The following is a 24,356-nucleotide window of genomic DNA, read 5'->3' on the forward strand; positions in this document are numbered from 1 at the left end:
TGTCTCAAGGCAGGATATACTAGGAGAACATTAGGGTCCTTACATCAAGACAGAGGCTAGTAAGGAAGATTGTCTGGATGCATAGACAACAGGGATGTAGAGCCTGTCCATCTCTTGCTATAAAACTTTGTCACTTTATGTTTCTGAAAAGCTGGCATCGGTCTTTGTGAGTCTCTGTTTTGAATGGAAATCCTGGAGCTTTTTTTTTTTCTGACTTTGGAGGATGTCCTGCCTCTTTTCATGTTTTTGTTGGTGGGTTTTGAAAGTATTTAGTGATGTCTCTTTAAAACAAACCAATAAATAAAACCAGCAAATCCTTCCTCCTCCTCCTTTCTTTTTAAATATATGAAATGTTTTGTTTTGCTTCTTAATAGTTGCCTACAGCAATCACTAGATTAAGCTGAATTCATTTTCGAAGAAAATAATCGACCACTGTAAATGTGTGTGTTAGTTATGGTTTCTAGTGATGACTTAACCATTATGTGGAGGTCACTTAGTTCTGGGTGCATGGGGATCATGTCTCTGTGGAAGAAATTCAGAGCAAGGAAGGATTTATTTACCTTGGAGCAGGCAAGGGAATGAAGGGTTAGAGGAGGATTGAAACTAGTTTTTTGCTTTCTGGAACTGAGGTTGATTTTCAATTTTATTGATGCATTTTTACTGAAGTCATATCTGTCATCCAGGAGTTAGCATCTCTCTTGTGGTATTTCTGTATGTATAAAATTAAAGTAAGATTTGTCTGGAAATGTGACCTCAGCCATACCACTGGAGCTTAGCTAAATATAATGGGTGGAATTCAAGTTACTTTTAGGAACCCATTGCTACTGGATATGCAGAGACTGAAGTCTTACCTCAGCACCGTGGCTTAGCCCAAACCTAGACTGACCTGTGGCCATATGTTCTGAGGTGACATAATTCTGATTTTCTGCTCACACAAATAAGAAACATGACTAGGTATGATATGGTTCCTCTCTGGACCCTTTAGACATTTTCTGTGTGCTTCAGTATTATAAGGGCTGATGTGGTAAGGCTTGACTAAGGGAGATGACCTTTCTGTGGGTTTACACTGATGTAGATCAGTAGGTTGGCAGAGCTGTGAGCCCTTCTGCTACAAGACTGTAAACAGTGTCTCTCTCCCATGATCACACACAGTATCCCGCATACTCGTGGAGGGGGTTCCTCCAGGACTCTATCCTTGCTAGCCCCAGCTCAACAGTGCAAAGGGGCTTCAGAGGGTCTAAATTCTCACATACAGAGTCTTGGTCTCATCCACCCTCCCAAGAGCTTGGAGGGTGCTGTGCAGGTTTGGAGAGCTGTCTGGGAAGAAGGGGAGTGATGGCTCTGCTCCTAAAGGCCTGTGCGCCAGGGCAGCAGAGTTACTTGTATCTTCTTTGTTTAAGATTTCTTCTATATTGAAGGATGAGTTTTGTTTTGTTAAAATCTCTGTTCAATGTGACCAGGAGCAAATTTTTCTTGTTAACACTTATTTACAACTGACTATTCTCAATTAGCATTTAAGCCTAGATTCTCATTTCTATAAATCCCTAATGAGAGTATAAATTACTAATGAAAAAGCTAAATCTCAGGGCCAAAGTCTTACTTCATTAACACACTAACGTTAATCTGAAGTGTTTCTGTTTGCATGAGTAGTTAATTCACAACAGCACTAGTATAACCAATGTAAGAATTAATTCTTGAGGTTTTTGTAGTGGGCAGCATAAAGTGATGCTCTTCTAATTTCTGAACTTATTTAGTCTTAGGGATATTGTTTCAAATGTTTCTGTGGTGATTTTTTTTTTTTTTTGACTTGAAAATTTGATTCCTTTAAGTGCTGTCTTTTCTTCCTTCTAACACACATGCTGCTTGGGGAAGAATGTGTGGAAACCCTAAAACCTTTGTCACCTTTTGTTATGATTACTAAGGCTTTTATACTTATTTTAATTCACGTTTCCTATAGAATGTGCCTTTTAGTAGTTAAATAAGAACAATTAAAACTTCAATTCTATTAGAATAGAAGCAACTTTAGATTCATTTTTAAAAGTCTCTTGGTAATCCGTGGTAAAGTTAACAGGTTACTACTGGTAGCAGAGATTAACTGATTATATCTCTGGTTTGAGCACTTTGTAAGAATGATAACCCTCAGTCAGGGGAGGGTTATTCCACCTGGTGTAATCACTAGAAGTGCACCCTTGTTCCAAAGGTCTTTTTGAAGAGGAAATCTTCTACAGGAAATGTCTTCTAGGAAATCACCTAGGTGCTAACATGCATCTTATTTATCAGTGAAGTTGTCTTTGACAATGGCAAAAAAAAAAAAGTCAGGAAAGGCTAAATATATATCACAGAATACGTGACAGGCACTGGGCCCGGGCTGGCTGGATGCTGAGTGATGTCTACCACTTAGTACATTACAATGTATTAACAGTGGCCTTTCTCATCCTAAACACTCAGCAAAGTTGATGAGGGTTTAGCTCAAGCTAATAACTACGTGACACAGACATAGTGGAAACCTCAGGCACAGTGGAAAGAGCCCATCAGCATGCTGGAATGAGGGCCATCAAGATGGTGAAGGGCCTGGAACACCTCTCCTTTGTGTAATGGTTGAGGGAGCTGGGACTGTTCAGCCTGGAGAAAAGGAGACTCTGCAATCTGATTGATGTGTATAAATACTTGAAGGGAATAAAGGGGATGGACAGAGGCCCAGTTCCATGGTGTCCAGTGATAGGACAAGAGGCAGTGGCACAAACTATAGCACAGGAGATACTCTCTGAATCCAGGAAGCACTTCTGTGCTGTGCAGGTGACAGCACTGACAGATGCTGCTCAGAAGCTGTGGAATTTCCTCCTTGGAGATCTTCAGAAACTGCCTGGACAGGGGCCTGGGACCTTGCTCTGGTGTCCCTACTGGAGTGGGAGTTGAACCCAGCAGTGCCTTCCACCAGTCAGTGATTCTGTGATAAGATTCCATTTTATGTTCAACAGACTTTGAAAAGCTGAATATTACAGGTAAGAGCTGTATCATAGGCCAAATATTAATAAAACAGATTAAAATTTCCTCTCTGTTTGCAAAGTTTGTCTTTTAATGAGCTCCTTTAGTAAAGATGTTCAGAGATTTTCTTGCAGAGAATATAAAGTGATTAATTAGAAATCGTAACGAAAATTGCATGGATGGCAAATGATAAAGTTTAAATTATTACATTTATGAAGGAAGTTAGTACTGCCATTGAATGAATAAAAATTTTACAATTTCTCCTTAGCTGAGGAAGTTAAAATGTGTTTGGTAAAGGACAAAACACAACTAAATGTTGAAACATTGGCATAGTTACAGCAAAAATGACTGTATAGTATCTTTATCATGGTTTACGCTATATGACTGAGTTTCTAGTATTCTTAAAGCATTAGCATTCAATTTCATAGCATGCTGTATATTATCTGTGGTTTTACTAGCAATAGGAAATAGAAAAAAGTGAAAAAAATGTATTTACAAGCAGATATTTTGCTAGAGGAAAAACACTTCTAGGTCAGGATCTCTGTAAAGAAGCAAAAAGCAAGTAAATCAGAACAAAGTACAAATACTTAGCATGTAACATTAAACTTCAGTATAGTAATCACAAGATAAGCTGTCCTTGTGAAGAACTGAATGAGTAAAAGCTAGTAAAGAAAGTCATCCTTAGCAGAAAGTCAAATCTGACACACATAAGTCTGGTGTTGTAGTTTATAGCTGCCAAGCCTCTGCTGTATTCAGTTAGATAAGTTGAGATTGTTGGTGAAAGGGTTGACCATGGAGCAAGATGTGATGCATCAACTTTCCCCTGAACAGCACAAAATATTTATTTCAATCCTCTCTGTGCCTGAAGATAAAACATAGATTTGATGTCACACAGTTGGCAATGGAAGACTCAGAATTAGACATTCTGAGTTGTACGTGAACTGCTTTATAAAGACTGTTTATAGTATAAAAGCATAGTTGTCACCTTACTAATCTACCATTATGTAAACAGTAAAATGATGTGGAAAAAAAGGAAGAACAATTATAAAACATTTTGTAGCAGTTTACTGTCAATACTTTTTTTGTGGAGACATAGTATAATGAACATAAGTAGAACTGCAGCAAGTTTTGTGAGCACAGTGATATCTGAATAGAAATGAGGACTGGAAGAGATTCTGAAGTCCATTGTTTGCCAAGAAATTGTCTTTTAGGTGTGTGGGTTTTTTGTGTGCATTTAAATTTTCGTTTGTACAGTATATCAATGCTTGTTTTGTTGCTATAAAAGTTCAGACAGATCTGAAAATGCAATAAAAGTATGATCATGCACTACCTGAAATATATTACAATTAAGTATGATCATGGTTTCAAAATAAAAAATAAATGTAATTGACTTTTTCTAGTTAAGATAAACAAACAGAAGCTTATAGAATGAAATAAAACATTCTTAAGCATTCAAGATAAACATTCATCAGTGAGAACACACTATTGTCTACTGTATTTATGTTCTACAAGAGGCATTTTTAGCGTTAATAGTTTTGTATATACCTTAAGTAAATAGATGAGGAAGGATTTCTGCCAGATACTATGGTGATGGACTTTAGTTTAAGTCCCTAAGACAGACAGATAGAAGTAGATTAACTGGCCTTGGTTATTTCATGTTCTCTGTCTGAGTGGAAGCATGTTCCCATGATCAGCTGGAGTGTCCCAGCAGCCTGAAGTTGTAATGTGCTTGCTGCATTTTGATGTGTCTTGTTTAACATTTGCTCAACACATTTATTCAAATGAAGCCAGGCATTTATTCATCCCTTACCAGATGAAGTGGGGCAGCTCTAAGACAATAGCAAATGTGCAGGATCAAAGGAAGAACCTTCAATAACCTTTTTTCATTTTTTTTTTAATTTTTATTTTTTGGTGATAAGGTAATTCTTAGCGGAGAAAATATTGGCATAAAAAAAATATGCTCATGAAATGATTTGATGCCTAAACTTCAGGTAACATTTGCTCTGTTTCTTAAAATGCGATGAACTTTAAAGTTGTAAGAAATCAAAAATGAAACGAACAGCCTTAAAATCAAAGCAGACTCCTCCTTGCACACCAACCCAAACATTTAACCCAACTCTGGGAACATGTAACCCAAACAAATAAATAAACATACTTAAGGATGAGGCTGAAGATGGAGTATGATTAGACTTTCTTTCAACTCCTTGAATTATAAAGCACACCATGATCTGTCTGGACTGGCAGTTGTTTAGATTAACATAAATAGAGAACTGTATGTAGCGTAGCTTCTAATGTGCCAATTGTTCTGTACATTGCCCTTGCTCATTTTCTCTCTTGCTTTTATTTTCACTGATTCTTGTTCTGTCTCATGCTCTTCACTTTGATTGTATAAAGAAAGAATCTACCAGATCACCAGCGGTCTTAATCTCAGGTGATATTTGGTTCTGGCCTTGTATCTTCAGTCCTTTTTTTTTATCTGCTTTAAGGATTAAGCGCCCAGACCTCCCCTTAGGTCACTCTAGCACATCCCACACTGTCAGCAAGTCATACAGGTGCACTGTGGTGATGGTTCTGGAAGGTAAATGCAGAATTCCCCTCTGGGGAACAAATCTGTCAATGTATCCACAGTGATTTCCTGTGCAAGCTTTGCTTCAGTGTGTTTACAGCAAAATCCATGTTTCAGCATCCCAAACATGCAAAATGTGATTTTAAATATAAGAGAGTACCCCCTTAGAAATTACCTCCTAACCCTATAACCATGAGTGTTTTCACATAAACGTACTAATCTCCAGAGAGCATGAGAGAAAAAGATGTCTTAAAAATTATGGTGATTTAATTTTATTTTGCCCTAGAATGACATTCTCCTGAGTATTTGTGAAAATGAAGATGAATATGCAGGGCTACATTTGGTTGATTTTGCGCCAGATGGCCAGTTGCAGAGGCTGAACTAAACTGAACTGATTGATTCATTTTTGCCATATTGCATGCTGGCGTTTACCAGAGTTCACATTGTTCACATACTAACATTTTTGGCGCTTTCTCTTTTTTTGTTTTATTTTTCCTCTGTTTCTTGATATGACCTCTGCTTTCATAATGGATTCTCCCTTCTTTCTTTTTCTCTCAGTCTTTTAAAGAATCAGTCAATCAGTTTCTTCCTTACCCAAGTGTGATTTTTTTTTTGTTTGTTTTTGTCCTAAAAATTTAATAAATTGTTCACAGGGGTAGAGGGCAATTTTTTTTCCTCCTGAGCTCTGATCTTTCCTTGCACTTATTTATCACATCTGAATAGGAAATAGGGTATCTTTTGTTAAAACTGAGTTTTTAGAGTTCTCTGGTTTCCATTTACCTGTTTTGTTTTTTTTTTTGCACCATGACATAAAATGCTTAAATTTCTTTTAACTTTCATGAGGATGTTCCTTTAAAAGTTAATGGAGACAGCATTGATAGTTGCATAGAAATTACTCCAGAATCTCATGAAAATATGAAAAACAATATATTTTTTAGCAATTTTATATCTGTAATAAAATATACATAGGAAGTAGGATATAGTATGTAAGCATATAAATATGTATCTTGTAGTTTAGAATAAGGATATTTTAAAGGGAGATTTAAAAGATCTAATGAATGTGGGCTTTCTTGTTAAGTTATGTAAGCTTTGTAGAGAGTTCATTAAAACCTCACAATTGTGGCCTTCTATCAAAGTTGTACTATATGTCTTTTAATTTCTCTTCATGCACAAAGCCTGTTGGGATGTGAAATTATGTAAGATCCTTCCATATGAGTTTTAATTTTGTCTATAAAATGCCACAGTTTGATCATTTTGTAGAAGGAAAAAAAAAATCTGTGTATATGCTACAAGATAAGGGCAGGTAGTGTAGTCTTTTATCATACAATCATCCACATTTGTAATTGGAATCTGTCTTTTCACTCTTTTAATTAACCAAAACTTGACGTGATGTCAGAAGCTCTTCTTCGTTACTCCAAGTTCCTTGTAAAACACAATTCCTCACTGATACTGTACCTTGGGCAAGGAGCACTTTATTGGGTCGGAGGACAGAAATAACGTGATGAGATTTATGTTTTGCTGACAACAGTACCCACTGATTAATAGCAGGAATTTGGTTCAAAATGTTGGTCAGAAAGAAAGAGATGGTGCAACCCTATCCTTACTGAAGCCAGGAGAGATTTTGCTGTGGATATTCAAGGTACCATGATTTTTGCAAAGAAAAGTGTAGAAGGGTAGAAGTGTAACAAGAGCATCCCAAACAGGATTTGGGCCTACACGTAGAGCTATCAGCTTAACCTCAAGAACATCACAAAGTTCATGGAGTGTTTTATGGGGCAAATCCTTCATAGGGCCTGTGTGATTGACACATGTTCATGTGGGGCTGCAAATCCTCCAGGCTGCTCCAAAGTAGGTACTTCAACCAGGTATATGGATGGAGTAGGCCTGATGATTTCTTCAGCAGCTACTCCTGGAGAGGGCAATCCTCATAGCTCCATTTCTGCTTTGCTGCAGCTGCTTCACCCCAGCAGCCTCAGTCTCCTTCACCCAACAAACTCACACTGGCTTTTCTGCTGTGTTGAGTGATGCACAAGCAGCAGCATTTTTTTAACTTTTAAAATGCCATACATTTACTCATCAGTCACAAGGTATTCTCTGAACTTTATTCACACAGCTATTTTGATAGCTAGTGCAGTGAAAAATGTATAATAGTGGAGAAACCTGTCCTAAATTTTGCCATGTACCTCAACCCAAGGACCTGTGAAACTTAAGTTCAGAAATACATGGTAGGATTGATGTAAATCTCACTTTTTCTGCAATGATTCTCTGCACATCTTTGTCACCTATAGAAGTTCTGTAAGTCAGAGCAGTCAGAAACCCAGTCTATAGGATTGAGAAGGATTAAAAAGGTTGAACCTACAGTACTTTATTGACCTAGGTCCTCACATTAACCTGATCTGATCCTTTAATTACTATGAATAGAATAGGGCTTACAGTCCTACTTAATAACGCCCCATGCTTTTTATTCTATAAAGAGCTTTCCTATTCATGTGGCCTCTTCTTTTCAGATTTACAGATTTGTAGCAAGAAGGAATGCCTCTTTTTTTTTTCTGGCACTCCAGGGGAGAAAGCTACCTAATGTGTATGTGTGTGATACTGGAAAGCGTAGCTACAACTTTCCTCTTTTGAAAAATTTGAAAATCAGTTCTCATTCAATATTATTTGTTATTTGGCAAAATAAGGTAAGGTAAAAAAGGCATCGATAACGTAAGATTTTAATTTTATAAAGGTAGTAGAACAACCAGAATGTAGTTTCTATGCTAATTAGAGCTGTAATCAAATGAGATCCATGTGTTTTTTTTCTTTCCTATACACATTTCATCCTTTTCCTGTAGGCTCAGAGTGCTGGCATGTTACTGTAATCTAGGCAGACTTATATATATATATATATATGTATAATATAAATGATCATATATATGAGTGATGTATGATATAATTAATAATTGGTATTTTCTCTGGATTTGGGGAAGCAGCTGCAGCCCAGTGATAAGATACTTTATGAAAATAAAATAAAAGCTGAGCATTAAAGATTATAGTTTGTTGTGATTGAGAACAATCATTTTATTTCTTGAACTAAACTGAAATATGAGTGGGCCACTGGGTTAAAAATGAAAGGGGATACAGGTTGTGATTAAAAGCCTAAGATTTGTGCTGAGAGCTGTACAAAACGTAAGAACATTCTCCCTAATTGTTAGATGAACATACTGTGCCAACACCTTGTGCATATCCACCCAGAGGACAGGTTGAGAGAGCAGCCTGAGCCCATTTTTCAATTAATGGTAAAAAGACTGACAGAAGAGAAGTAGAGGGTTTGTTTATGTTAGGGGGAGAAGAAAGAAGAGAGAGAGAAGGAAGAATCTGAACCCCCCCCCCCCCCCCAGATTGTTAAGGTGGTGGAAAGAACCTGACCTAAATCAGCTCTTTCTCTTGCAGTCATCGCTTGCAACATGATTTGCCTGAACACACAGTCCTTTGACTATTGTAATTGTAAAAAGATTATAATTGTATACTTAATTTAGAAGAGAAGGAGAATGCGCCGTAGAGATTTTGCCACTTGGAGGTTTTTCTGCTTATTAAGTAACAACATGTTTCATGCATTATTTTGAGGCTAAAACTTGATTAACATGCAGCAATGAAACTGGTCTAATTTTATTTTATTGAATTTGCTGTAAATAGCACTGTTAGCAAAACAAATACTAAAGGAAGATGGTATTTGACAGCAAAGATGTACTTAAAATATTTTATTATAATTCCTTAGATTTCACAAGACAGGTATTGTTAGGAGTCAGTCTGATTAGTCTATCAAAGACACATCGTTGCCTCCTTCTCCCCCACCCTCCACCCTGTTGAAGGTAGAATAATCTTTACTATGCTTTTAAAGAATAAGAATTTAAATTGAAGCAAACCGTGAAACTGCCAAAGCATGCTGATTATTGACAGGTTATATGAATATGGTTGCTTAAAATTCCACCCCACGGACAGACGGATAGATGTGTATAATCCCTACTTCAGTGTTATGGCCTTGCTCTCTGTTGCTACTGTATATGGCTGTAATCTCAAAAGACCATTTATTACACGTGAAATATTGTATGCTCGTGTAGCATCCTTCCTCAATTGGGTTTCTAGGGCCTTGTTGGGCAATTGATTACTCTGTGTGCAATCCTGCTGCTTCAGGTATTAATGGCAAACCCCCCATTGTCTTCAGGATTTAGGCCTTCTACGATTTTGTAGAAAGTTCTTTATTTTTTTCAAGTGATGGAGTTTAAAATGTGTGATTGGAAAGACTTACCCTTTACATCTTCCTGTGAGATGTTTTACCTTTAGAATGAAAAAGCATTTGGAAACCTGTAGGATGGTTTTGATCTGTGGGATTAAAAGGAATCAGTACTGAAAATGGATTCATATAATTTTCTTTTTGGGTACCCAGTACTTGGGGGGAGGGGGAAGAGAGAAAAAATAACATCTGATTTAATGTAAGCGGGCTGAATTCCCTCTCCTGGTGGGTCTTTCAAACCTCCTGTTTCTGTTCTTGCCATCGCTCAGTGAATATCCCCCTCCCCTTTTTGTTAAAAGACATTTCCTCTGAAAGCCTACAAAAGCAGCTTTCAATCTGGTTAAGCTTCTCTTGCAAAAACATACAAAAATAGGGATGCATTTGGGTCAGTATCATCTGTGACTTCATTTGCCTATGCTGCCTCCCAGGGAAACTCTGTGGGAATGAGGGTGGCTCCTGTGGTCAGCTGGGCTAGCCAAAATTTTGTTCGTGATGAAGGGCAACAATGAGAATAACCCAAACTCAAATTATTCCAAAGGCCAGGGCAGCTTGGTACAGCTATAGGTTTATAGATCAGTCTTAACCCTGAGTGAGCCGCTACTGAAGTGGGATGGGGGGAATGTCTGTCTGAGTCTGTTTCCAGGCCTTGTGTGCTTGCTCACCCCCAGTTACAGCTACACAGCCTTAGCTTACCTGCCTGTGAAATGGACATGAAATAGCATGCTTTTCAAGGGACATTCTATACCTGAAAAAATTTCCTGGTGTTGACTTTTCTCAGCATCTGCATCTTTCACTCGCTGGTTTGTAGAAACACGTGGTATTTGTCTCTAGCAGATAGGTGTTTGCTGTGCAAATATCTCAAGCAATTTAGGAAGGTGCTCTGATAACGTGTAAGCATTTCAACAGGGTAGCACTGTAAAATAAGCTTGAACTTGAACTCTGATTTGTTCCTGCCCTCACAAGAGCTCTGTAACCTTTCTTAATATTTCTTTTGTTTAGTATGCGGTGATGTAGAAATGTAATCTTTATTATTAAATGAGTGAATGACTGGTGTTGCTTAGGGCACAGACTAAAAACTGTTCTCACGTGAAGCCTATATATTGCTGCTGCTGCGGTTGTCCTGTTGTTTTATTAACTCAGAACAATGTTGGACTACTCTCTAAATCTAATAATCTCTGTAAAGTGTCTTCCCTCGGTGGCATCTTCGATAATAGAGAGTAGACTCTAAAAATACAATAAAAGCATAAAGGATAATATTATAACTGCTTTCAAAAATGAGAAAGAAATGAACAAATAAAGAAAAAAAGAGGCAGGCTAAAAAGAAAGGAAAATGAATAAAATATAATATGTGTTAGCTTTTAGCCACCTTGTGTGAGTATTTATGAATTAATCTGCTAACAGTCACGTTAAGTACAACATAGGATTTGGTGAGTCTTTCAGCGCCAGCTGCACGCCCTTATTTTCTGTGGAGAAGCAGAGAGAATTATTAAAAATAGTAAAAAAAGAAGTGACATGTTTTTTCAATTCATTTATTGAATTATAAAATGCACATTTTATTTTTTCCCCTAACGGCCATCATCACGTACATTTACACGGAAAGTGCTTGTTTCAAATATTATAACTGTTTTCCCCTCTGATTAGCTAAGTAAGCATCTTACGATCTCTGAAGAGGAGAAATGGCCCTCGAGACAAAAGCATTTTTCAGGCGTGTGCATATGTGTGTGTGCGTGCACGCGTGCATGTCTACATGCACACATGCGGATATGCGTGTGCACAAAGCAAAGAGCCTCACAGGTTTATAAAGGGGAACAGACTCCTGTGGTTTTCATTTGTTTTTAAAAGCAGAAAATAGGAATTCTGCCTGCAGAATATGAGTGTAAAAGCTATTTTTGCTCTGCACGTGGAATATATATATAATTTTAATTAATTTTTTTTATACCAATGTCTTTTACATGAAGCAACATTCAGATGTTTTATGTTTCACATTTATTTTAACAATCATCGTCTCTCTCAAAATATTTTCCTGGAAATCTTATGTGCAGGTAATAAAAGCCTTGCATTGGAGCAGGATCATCTGATAATAACAATACAAGGTTGTCTGATTATGCCAAAATGATATTGAAGAAAGGAGATTTTATTAAGTCACTTAGAATGAAATCCATAACATCTATGAGCTTTCATCCTTCTAAATGGACCAAAAGCTTCATTAAAGGGCAGAAACCTTTTTTAAAGTATACACGCTAGAGTATAAACTACATTTATATGGAAACCTAAGGAGCAAATGATAACTATTAAATTCCTTTGCTCCAAATACCTTCTTTAATTTTCTTTTCCCTTTCATTTATTTATTTAATTTATTAATTTTCGTGTTAGCATCTTGATGCAGTACCTACCTGCTAACACTTCAGGCAATTCACTCCCCTGTTTTAAGCAGCTTTGAGGGGTAACCTCAGTTCACAGAGCACCCTCAGAGTCAGGCTCAGTGCTGCTGGATGCCCTACTTGTAAGATACCTTCTCATGCCTCTGTACAGGTCAGCATTACCTAGGTTCTGCCATCTGTATCAGGCTTTACAAATGCTACTTTTCCTGGCGATTTTAATGTCCTTTTTATCTCAAGTACACACTTGCTCTAGAAGAGAGTTCACTTGGCATGTTTGAATTCAGAAATGGAGGAAAAAAAAATAAAAATGTTGTAGATATAAGTTCCTGTAGAGACAAGAAATATTTTCTTCCCATGTTCGCAAAAGCAAGCAACTGGCCAGTAGCTCAGGCTCGTCGTGTTCTCCTTTTTTGGCTGTCTGCAAGCCTACACTTCAAAAGGAGCTGATGATAGATAGTTTCACACAGTCCTCTGTCTGCATACTGTTTGCTTCTTTTAGGAGCATTTTGCTGAGACTGGACTTCTGTATCTTTTAGGTGGGAAAAAAAATGGGCATGGGGAATGCCCTCAGCTTTTCTTCCCTTTGCCACGTACTCCTTCCCACCTTCCAGGTTTCCATATAGCTACATGTTAAATTTTTATTTCAAAGATTTAGTTGGAAAATAGGTAAATAAATACTGAGTTCTATATACAAAAGGGTATTTTGATTAAAAGTCCCAAAGCTTAATTACCACTGCCGAAGGTTTATTATGAGCATTTCAATCAAAGCACTAAAGCATCTTATATTCTAGATCTAGTGAACTACAGAATTATTCCATAAAATGAGGAATAAGAGCCCAATGCTTTTTGAAAAAATTTGGAAAATGCTTTATTATTGTTATTTAAATAAAAATAACATCTTCTAATTGGTAAAAAGTGAGGTTGGGAGAAGAATTTTTCAAAGCTAATGTATTAAGTTTAGAAAGTCTTGGGAAACATGCTATTCATTTCTCACCTTACTTGAATACTGAATTCTCAGCAAATTCAACAAAGAATTGAGATTTTGAAAATGACATGTAGTGAAGAGCAAATCTTGAATGCTTAATGTAAAAGTAATTTAGCTTGGAGAAGCTGATTATTTTGATAAAAACTGACCTCTTTCAGTAGGTTAATAATTGTTGTTTGCTACTTGAAAAATGTGATTAGTTTAGCAGAACTTGTTTTCTGTTACGTCATGTAGCTCCTTTGATTTTGAGTCTTTTTACATCCCCTTGCATATATTTTGCTTGTTTCTGTTAGGCTCTGTAATGCCATATGTAGCTGCTGTCATATACTTCCTTAGCTGTCACTTCCAGGGCTTTCTTCTCTAGCTTCTGAATATCCTTCTAGAAGTAAATTGATTGTCTCACCTGAGTAAGGCCTTCTGAAATGTGCCTTGTTAAAAAGCACCCTACAACGTGGTAGGAGAATACATCCGTTACCTGATCTACCTATGTTTGCTCAGACACCATCGAGTCCCCACCAGACATGGAGGCAGCCGTGGCCAGGCTTGCTCTGCCAGGAAGCCTTTTTGGCACTCAGACACACAAAGTTTGCCTTTACCGCTGCACTACTGCGCTATTTTGAGGACAGGACTCCTGGTCTCAGAGGGTTAAACTCAGTTCAGAATCAGAGTTAATCCATATGCTAATCTATTTTAAATATCCCTGAATAACTACTGATGTATTTTTAGAAAAGCAGTTCGTTGTTCCAGTTGCCAGCTCTTTCTGATGACACAACAAAACAGGGCAGAATATAGTTTTAATGGTTATTTTGGCTATTAGCTTTAAAAAGGAGAAAAAAAATCGTAATAAAAAAAAGTCCTCCTTGTCCAAATATATTTTTTATTTGAATGTTTTTCAGCCTGCACTCTGCAATCAGCCAATTACTGTTAGCAGTGTGATGGGCCCGAGGTATCAGCACCGAGAGCATTCCTGTTGTCCCTCAGGTTAGGGATTGTTTAGCAATGATCACCCGTCCTGATTTGAAGATTGCATGACAAGACGCTATTAAAGGAAGGGCAAGGAATTCAATTTCTCGATGTCATTTTGCCTGGCCTGGTTTTGAAAATAGGTCACTGCATACTATCTGGATTTGTATATTATAACAGCACCTGCTAGCATTTCTGTAGTAAGGGTCTAACTGTATTTTCATTATAAACCCCTATTTTCAGGGGTTTATAGACTGTAACTTCACCATAGAAAGAAGCCTCTATCTAAATGGTGGTACACCAGGTCTCTTCTTAGGAGCAGGTTTTTCACACTGCAAATCTTCCCAGAGATGTATTCAACCATTTCTGCAGGAGTGAAAAATGCAAGCAGCTTTTCAGTAGTGGTTTGGTATTGATAATAGACTCCTTCAGAAACAGCCACCATGCTATGTTTATCTTTTAATTAAAATGATATCTACGAAAGCTGTGTTTGAGTAACTGTAGGGTATAAACATTGGTGACCAGGCATGTATATTTTAATTATGCAAATCCACAGTAATAAATGCCATAATATCATGGAAGGATTTAACAGGGTCAAAAACTGTTTCTTTGAAAGGGTTTGTAAATAAATCAGATGGGTCTGAACGACAAGTTTATGTTTATATACCTGTTTACTTTGCTTTTTCTCATAATGAGGAATTGCTTTTGAAGGAGTCAGCATCACTCTCTGGCCTAATATTTTAAATTACGAATAGATCCTCACTCATGCAACTGAATCAGCACAGCTGTGCAAATGTGTGCATTTAACATTGATTAAATACTTCCACCTATATGCTGCAAAATGCGAACGGAAGCCCCTTACCACCAGTAAATGTAGGTTTTTGCAAAATAGCTGTCGAGGAGCATTTCATCACCTGCCATCTACTTCCTGACATGTTTTACTTTTTGTTTTCAATATGATCAGGAGCAGCCAGGCAGCAACAGAGCGAAATGAAACTTCTAACACAAAGATAATAAAATACATATGAGTAGAACTAAAGGGTTGTCTGAAGACTGCAGATGCAAGGAGATTCAGGGTTAATGCTGCGTTACTTCATTTGGAAGTCAACCCCATTGCGCCTGTTTATTGCAGGGGTCCTCCAACAGCCAGAGCACAGATGCGAGAGAGGCAGCTGCAGAACGGTGGGCTGAGCTAAACCTTTGGGTGGCAGAATGCAAAATTCTCAAATTGCTTGGGTTTGGAGGAGAGGGAGGAGGAGGAAGATGATGGCTCAGGGCAGCGCAGAAGAGAAAGCCGGATGAAACGCCAGGCACAGGGCTGTGTGTTGTCTAGGTGCTGAGATTCCTGGAGGTATTCTTCCTACCTACTTCTGCAAATACCCGTCAGCAAAGCAAAATCCCCCATCCCATGCAAAGCCAACAGTTTGCTCCTTAAATGTGTTTAGGCTTCATTTTAATGGAAGTGAAACATAGTCGATGGAGGCAAATTAAAACCATATAATTTTGTAATCTTAGTTTAGCTATAATTGCGGCAATAAAACAGTGGAAAGAATAATTGTGGAACATATGTTTGTGAGTGACATTATCTAGGTGACTTCCCTTTTACGGCAATGCGCTGTCCTATTTGTCTCCCCTCCCCATGCATTGGAATGACAAACCTGCGAGCCCGGAGTTAATGCTGATTGCAGCAGCTGCTTACACATGGAGTCTCCATGGCAACCGGGGACGTTGCCATGCAACCGTATTCTTTTAGGGACAGTGAAAATGCCCAAAGGCTTACTAAAAATACATGGAAGGGGGAAAAAATATCTTAAAATTTCTTACTACTTTTAGTGGTTGGAAGGCACTGCGCTGCCGCCTGAAAGCACGGGTCACGCAAATAAAAGCCCGGCCCTGACCTTTCAGAAATTGCTTGCCGTTGCTTGCAACCCGGAGCTTTATTGACAAAGATGACTTTTGATCGATTGTAAAATTGGTAGCCAATGCACGGCGACGGCCCGTTGCCATTCCAGAGGGGCTGGAGGTCAGTGAGTGCCATCAATGCCGGATCGATCAGCAGAGCCGAGAAATGCCGGCGTGTGCCGCCCGCCCTGGCAGCCTGCAGCGAGCTGTGCCGCGGAGCGAGCCATCCTACCCGCAGCGTGACATCACCGTGCGCGGCTCAGCTGTTTCTGCAGTTTTCTATAAATAGCGAGATAAAAAATTGAAGGCTGCTTTTGGAGAATTTAGCCAGCCAATCTTCTGTTCGTCAGCAGACGAGACAGGCTGCTTCTCTTATTTATTTATTTTTCTTTCACTCTACTAATGCTGCACTGCAAATTTTTCCTCTTAGTATTCAGAGCTTGACCCTAAATAACCAAGAGCTGTGAATGTCATACACGGCTTGAGATTGTCCTGGGAAGGGTGTTTAATTTATCATCCGTTGCTTCTCTAACTCCGTCCTAAAGGATGAAGGGGGGAGAATGGGTCGGCACCACAGGGTGCAGTGTGCATCCTGACATTGTCCTGCTTTGGGATTTTTGCTGAGCTTGGCACCCTGAGCTGCATTAAGCCCAGTGTGCCCACTGATGCTTGCCAAATTAAACGCTGTTCACCTGAATCACAGCTACATGGAGGCTCCTGTTGGCTGCAGTAGTGGAGACAAAGTGTTTGAAGGAAGCAATTAGAAAAGCAAACAAAAGGACTGTTAATAAGCGTGCTTCCTATTTTTCCTAGATTCCAATTTCCCCACTCTATTTCTTAATTAATCCTCTAAGATGGTTGATGAAATAAAAGCATAATCTCCCTGCTCTGTAAATAACCTCTTGCTTGATAGTATTTCTTTGTGGAAATAGAAGCATTACAAATCTGCAAATAACAGAACCAAGTCTTGGAACCATGTGGATGAAAAATGTGCATTCTGCAGATTTTATTGTATTTTAGAGATCAAGGCAATTCTTTTGGAAAAGTAAAAGGGAAAACAAACAAACAAACAAACCTGCAAACATAAAAAATACCATCAGATCCAAATGGTAAAAAGCATATGCTCTGCCAACACCACCTATAGCCGGCCACTGTGGTGAGCTATATGTTGCTTACTGCTCATTTGCCGTCTAAGGCCTTGATGTCCCTGAGCAAAAGGGCAAAGGAAGTGGATGTCAGGAAAGGGAACAGTCTTGTATAGCTCCTGAGCACCCCTGAACACTCCTCTTCTAGGCATAAGCCTGGGCTCAGCATCATGAGAGGTCAAGCTGAAATGATCCTGTCCCCATCTTCACTGATTTCAATAGGGAGCTGAAACTGCCTGGCAACAGGGAAGATGAAAGTACTTGTTTTTCTGAGAAGTTAATGGAGCTAGGAATAGAAACCATGCTGTTCCTTGAAGGAAGGGGAGACCAGGAGGTTTTCTCTGATGCAGTACTGATTGCAGCTCAGGGGGTATTGAAAGGTGAGGCATCATGGCCTGCACCATACCAGGGACTAGTGCAGGGGATGGTGACAGCTCAAAAATGTATCCTTCCTTTAGCAGGGAAAGTGGGAAGGAATTGCAATATGTGTGAAAAATTATTGGTGTATGGGATTTGAAACTATGTTTGTTCTCTACGGAACATGATCCTGCATGTAAAACTTGGAGTCTGTTCTAGAGAAGGAGACCAGTGGAAGCTACAAACTTAAATAAATTCCAAGGCTATGGGTGCCCATGATCTAAAGGTATTTACTAAAATATTTCTGCTGTGGTTAACGTTCAGTCTCTTTGAATGGTCAATACTGATCCTATAGCTTGAGAGGGGAGAAAAGAAAGGAACATGACAGAATGAGATAAATCCAACATGGCTACATTGTAGAGTAGGCCAAGTGGTAATTGATTAATTAGTGGAGTAGAGTGCAAATAAACCCGACAAAAGATATGAAACTTTTTAAAAACTGCTGAGTTTCATTTGTTGCAAAGAAGAATAGCAATTGAACAACAGAGTTAATTTTTTCCAGAAGCTAGTTAAAAATTTATTCAACTTCCAGAGGAACTACAAGAGAAATCTTGCCATGGGAAAAAGAAAAAAAAAAAACGAAAAATAGAACAACAAAAAACAATCCCACAATCCAGAGTTAAAATTATTTACTGGGATTCTATAGAAGAACTGAATTCTGTATTAAAATCAATTTATACTTCTTTTTGCATATGAAAGAATGTCAGACTCTAATAGCTTGTTGAATTTTTCAACAGCATATATATTTTTTCAGTAATGTTCGCCTTCTTCCGTTGTCATTAAATTCCATAATGCATTTTAAATGTTGCTGTTTTTAAAGACATATCTTCCATGGTAAAATAAAGCACACATAATTGGGATTTTTCATACTGAGTCAAGCCAGTGTTCTTTCTATTAAAAGTCATCAGTCTAGTAAAGGCAGAATAGAGAGGGCTGAAAATAAATGAGACCTTCCTGTATTCCTAATCCCAGCACCATCTTGCCTTATTAGTCAATACAACTGGCACGCATTGAATACTGAAAAGCTACACAACAGCTTTTATTATCTTTGCCCAATCTCAAGCCAAACTCCTTCTGGGGACAACAGTCTTGACTCTGCATTCTGTGACCTTTTCAAAATCTCATATTGAAAATATGAGTGGATTAGCCAAATTTGTGAATCACAGGCCTGTTCACTAAGTCAACAAGAGCTTGCTTGCTAATTTCAATGGAAGCAGTAACAAAATGGATTCTGCCACAGCAACACTCTGCTTGATTTCAGCTCAGGGTGACAAATGAGAAACTTTTTCTGAATCTTTTCCTGGGGAATGGAAGGGGACTCCTATCTGTTGTTTCTGAGCTCACTAACATAAACTAGGATATCTTCTCAGTCCACCACTGAAAGGAGCTAAAATATTACTTCTATGGGTAAACCTTGGCTGAGTGTTTACTGGTGCGATCAGACCTGGTATTTGCTCATGGGAGAGAGAAGAAATGCTCTAGAGAGTCATCCCCTGACTACTCTGAGCCCTGAGAGGTGTAAGATCTTTGATAATAATTCTGGGCACCACCAGGACAAGGCAGGAAAAGCAATAGCTCTGTAAAGAAAAGCATGTTCTAAAACATTAAATGACAACATTTGTAAGGACAAGGAAGTTCCTCCTGTTGCTACTAATCTTCTCCTAGACTTATTATCTCACGTATTAATTTATCTCTGGTCAGTGCAGCTTTCCCTCAACACTCTAATAACCAGACTTTCAGGATTTCATCAGCAATAGAGACTTACCGAATAGGAACAAAAAGTGCATGTGTGTGCACAGGCTGTTTACTAGCAAAACTGTGCACACAGCAGCCACGTTATTATGGAATATCTTTTTAGTATCTTAAATCTAAAAACAATTGCCTGTCTTAGGCTGGATGTATGTATTTTTTGAATGAGATGAAGCCTTTCATAAAAAAAAATCCTTCTTTATCATTTTGTCTGTTTGTGTCAAAATATCTCAGGGCACAAAGCCCAGCAGAAAGCCAAAAAAAAAAAAAAAAAAAAAAAAAAGGAAGAAAATCTTTGTAAGCTCTTTCATGACAGTGAACCATTAAATCTCATGAGTAATGTAGGGAAGAGCTGGATCATGCCTAGATTGCTCTTTACCCAGGATGCACTGTTGCCTGCAAGATTCTGAATAAAGACACACACCTGCTAGTGAGCTGATAACACTCTGGGGTCATTTCATTGAAGAAACTGTCTGCCAGGAGGTATTTAAATAAAGCCACAGATGAATTCATGACCTGCACTGCTGAGACTGAAAAAGGTGTTAAAGCAGAAAGAGAATGCAGATAAATGCACATTCCTTTGTATTGCAACAAAACTTCTACATGTAAATCAACTGAATGGGAGAGAATGGGAAAGGAATGTGCTGCTCCATACAGGAGCGGGAAGGGAGATGGTTCAGCTGCACATCTGGCTGCCAGCCAAGGCAGTCGTGTGCCATGCTTGTTTGCCTACTAGTGCTGCTTAGATTGGCAAATGCCCATGCAGTTTGAAGAGGGCAGGCGCATGACTGGATGCCTGCCAGGAAGTGTGTGGGACTGATGCCACTGCTGGACGCCATAGCCTGGTAGGAATGAGGAATACAAAGGCATTCAATAATCTGAATGTCCCTTTGCTTCAAGAGAGCGGTGCCAGGCAGCATTTAATGAGAGATTGCTTTGTTACAAAGTCCTCGACATCAAGTGGGCTGGTGAGCTCATTAACCTGACTGCAGCAAATAAAAAAGGCACACTCAGAAGACTCCCATGATAGCGTACTCAATAGTGTAAGAGTCCTTTTGCTTCCTTTATGGTGATCCATTAGCAAGCAACAGTGTAAACACCATAAAGCAAGCCAGTTTTCTGATTGTTCAACTAAAGTCTGTTTTCCCTTGGGGATTATGCCACCAGTTGATGTAGATCACCCCCTCCCCCAGCTCCTCCGCATTACTATCTATTACATAATGACCTTCTATGCAATGAGGGATTTTCCCATCTTTCTCAGGAGCACAGCCACAGCTAAGGAAAATACTGACAATTCAGCTCTCCAGTAAAAAGGCAACAATGAAGAAAAGCAACAATGTAGGGTACATCAGGAAGAAAAAAACAAACCCACAAAGTGATGCCAAGGAGAATGGAAAATATAATTATGCCTATGTTTATAAAAGTTCAGTTAGAATGTATGAAAATGGTACGTATCTTTCCTGCATTGTCTTTGTTCCTGTTTACACACTGCTTTATATCTGTAGCAGAGGCAGCCCACCTTGCTTACGTAACTTGGTTCCCTATGTGTTTCAGCGAATGCTGTTTGCCCTTAGGAAAATGAAATACAAAGTAGTGCTTCCAGAGCAAGTACCTATTGCATCTCCTTTTGCTGATTTACTAATCAAAGAAAGAAGAGAGAAAAAGCAAATCCCCAAAGAATTTCCCCTTTCAAAACAAAGGGGAAAAATCCTTGTTGTGGTTATTCCATTTAAACGATCTGAGCTACACTAGTGAAAACAGTTTTTCAACATTTAAAAAAGTCGATTATTTGCTGTGCATAATTCCAAGGAACTGCAGAGAACTATTGCTTTCCCATAAGCACTCAGAACAAAACTCAAAATAGAACTAGAAAAATAGTTAAAAAAGGTAAATGATTTTTTCTTTCTTTTTTTTTTATTTTTTTCTTTTAGGCAGGGGTAGGTGATCAGTCTGATTACTGTGGTAACTATCTGTCACAAAACAAAACTAAAAATCCCATTAGGCACTAATTAATACCCTTTTCAGGAGAATTACGTACTAGTTACAGAGTTAAAATGAATTCTGTTCTCAGTAATAAGTTTGTTTTTAATTCTTTAACAAATGGCTGAATTCTTTAATGATCTTTAAGGTGCTGTCTCCGTTATAGGATCAATTTCAATTCCCCAAGCAGTAGTTACAGCACCACTGTTAGTATGTGAAATTGTTAAAAAATACCAAAGGAAATAATTAGGCTACCTCTTCCTACCTTTTCCTACTTCAGAACAAAAATGTTAGCCTGAGCAGTGTTATGTCTGCAATGCTTAGGCCATGTTTCACATTTTGTAATTCAAAGTAATTTTGGCCCCTGATTTCATATGTTGGTTCCCACACTTTCAGTCAACAGAATGCCATTTAACTGTTATAAAACAATCTTTAGGACTTCACTGTAATAGATCAGACACAGCTTCTCCCAAGCCCTTTAGAGACTTTAAAAGGAAAGCAAAAGAAGTCAACTTTTCTGCTTTCAGGAGTCTTACACTCCTAATGCTCAGATGTAGATGGAGATGACATGCTGGCCTGAGTTCAGTGAAGAACATCAAGGTGCTCAGGTGGCTGGAGCATGTAATGCACGAGCAGAAACTGAGAACTGGGTTTGTTCTGTGTTAAGATGGAAAAGCTTTGTTGGAAAGCTTTTAGTGGGTCTACAGTGGCCTTATGGAAGAACACGGAGAAGAGTTTGCTATACTCTATTTGAAATCCAGGAGAGTGCTTGGTGCATCTCCTGTATTAGAAGAAACTGAGTAACCTGAGTCTGCTCAGTTAAGACTGAGAAGACTGAGCAGGGATCTGATAAATGGTTATAAATATCTAAGGGGAGATGGAAGGCAAAAGGATGAGGCCAGGATCTTCTTGGTGGTGTGTGGTGATAGGATAAGGAGTAATGTCCTAAAACTTGTACCCAGGAATTTCTGTACTAACAGGTAGAAGAACTTCTTTATGGTAAGGGTGACAGCGCTGGAGCAGGCTGTCCACAGTTTGTGGAGTCTTCTTCTATGGAAATATTCAAGACCTGTCTGGATGCCTACCTGTGTGATCCATTGTAGTATACTGTTTGGACTAGATGATTTCTTGAGTTCCTTTCCAACCCCTACAATTCTGTGATTCTGTGGTTCTGTGAGTTCTCAGAACAATAACTTTAAAGTGTTTGTGGTGTTTCAGAGTTCTGTCCCTGAAAGCAAGTCCTTCACACTTATAAAAAAGGTCACTAAATGCAGGCAGCAATAGCACCTTGTCACTACAGTACCAAACACTTGCTTGTGAATTTTTTATTTGAATCATGCAATGCCTGATCCAAAGACAGTCCTTGAACTGCAAACTCCTGGTGAGAGGACATTGCCAGTGATTTAACCTGACAGTGTGCTGAGATGAAAATCACTAGGTCTGTGAGCACTCGTAACCAAGCCCTAAGCAGAATGCTAGAAAAGAACAAAAGGAGTGGAAATATCAGACGCACAGGGCCACCACAGTAACTTTGTAGTGAACACTACTCTGGTATGCAAAAGTGGCAGCATGTAGCTCTTTTTCCTGTTTATTAAGGAGCTTGGGTTGGTGCCGGGAAAAACACAGAAAAGAATATGATGAAGCTGGAGCACCTGCTGCCAGAGGGGGATAATATAACAGGGAACAAGCCAAGGTATCCCTGGAGCAGGGGCTTGCTCTGGGAACTGCTGTGTGGCAACTGACCAGCAATGAAGATTAAAAGAAGAGAATCGAGGATACTGAAAACAAGAAGAAAACAAAAAAACGCCACCTTTAGCTCAGGAATTGAAAATAAGCATAGTTACAGGCCTTCTCACTTTTGGTTAGCATGATAAGTACAGGTATTGAGCACAGATAGATTGGATTCAAGTTTGTATTTCTCTTAATTAAAAGATGATGTTACATGAACCCACCTCCACCAAGCTTGAACAAGCTCATTTGCAGAGCACTTTCTGTAGTTCCTCTCTAAAGCAATGTGGATGTTTGACTATGCCAAGATAAGAGCTGCAGTTGTAATCGTAGAAGTCTGTTTCACAAATGCATTTAGGAAAATGCTTCAAACAAACCTGAGAATACAGGGGAAAATACTAATTGCTGCAGTATATTCTGCTGCATTCCTTTGACTGATTTTCCATCTTCAAGGCTTGTTTAGTCACTTTGGGGGCTAAGAAAACTGTCTGGTTTAAGCTGAACAAAATCTTTTGAGGGCAGTGAGCAAAGCATTCTGGCAGTGCATGGGCTGCTTCTCAGGAGTTTGAAGGACAAGTGCTAGCAAATTATCAAGGAACTGTTTAACCTTCCTCAAAAAACTTTTAATACTTTTTCTCTGCTTCATTAGCCTTGACAGCTAGCATGATCACACAAAAAACAATGAGAACCGTGTAGGAATATCCCATATCATCACTTATGTTGGACCAATTGGTCCTGCCTTCAAAGCCATTCATTCTCCCAGAAATACTTTTAAAGGTGACTACATGACTCAATACAAGTTTATGATGAAATATTAGGATATGAGTTCATCAGATCTGCCACTGTCCAAAGATTACCAGGCACTCTAGCCAATGCGTACAAAACAAAAAAATAATTATCTTCATGAGAAGTGGAACTTTCTTCCATGTAAACTTGTGCTGTGATGCCAGTCAAGGTAGTACAAGTTCATGTGAGATTTTCAACTATTTTAACTTACTGGACCATATATTTTCAGCACTGAGCAAATGGAGACACCTGTATAAAGCCAGGGGGAAAAGGTTCAAAAAAAAGGTCCCCTGCAGTTGCATCCTCCGGATTTAAGGCATTCTTGTGAATTCTGTTTGCTTGCTAGTTCCACTCTGGGAATTTAAAAGTGCTTGTTGGCTGCCAGGTTTTAAATAACATTGGAACAGCAGCAGTTCTCTACCCTACAGTTTTGAGGTTCCTACTTGTATCAACAACACAAGCTGAACAGAGCGAGGAGCAGAGAAAGCTCATTCTT

The sequence above is a fragment of the Cyrtonyx montezumae genome, unplaced genomic scaffold (assembly GCF_038088225.1).
Source record: "Cyrtonyx montezumae isolate F1298 unplaced genomic scaffold, pur_monq_1.0 scaffold_8, whole genome shotgun sequence".
Classification (NCBI taxonomy): domain Eukaryota; kingdom Metazoa; phylum Chordata; class Aves; order Galliformes; family Odontophoridae; genus Cyrtonyx; species Cyrtonyx montezumae.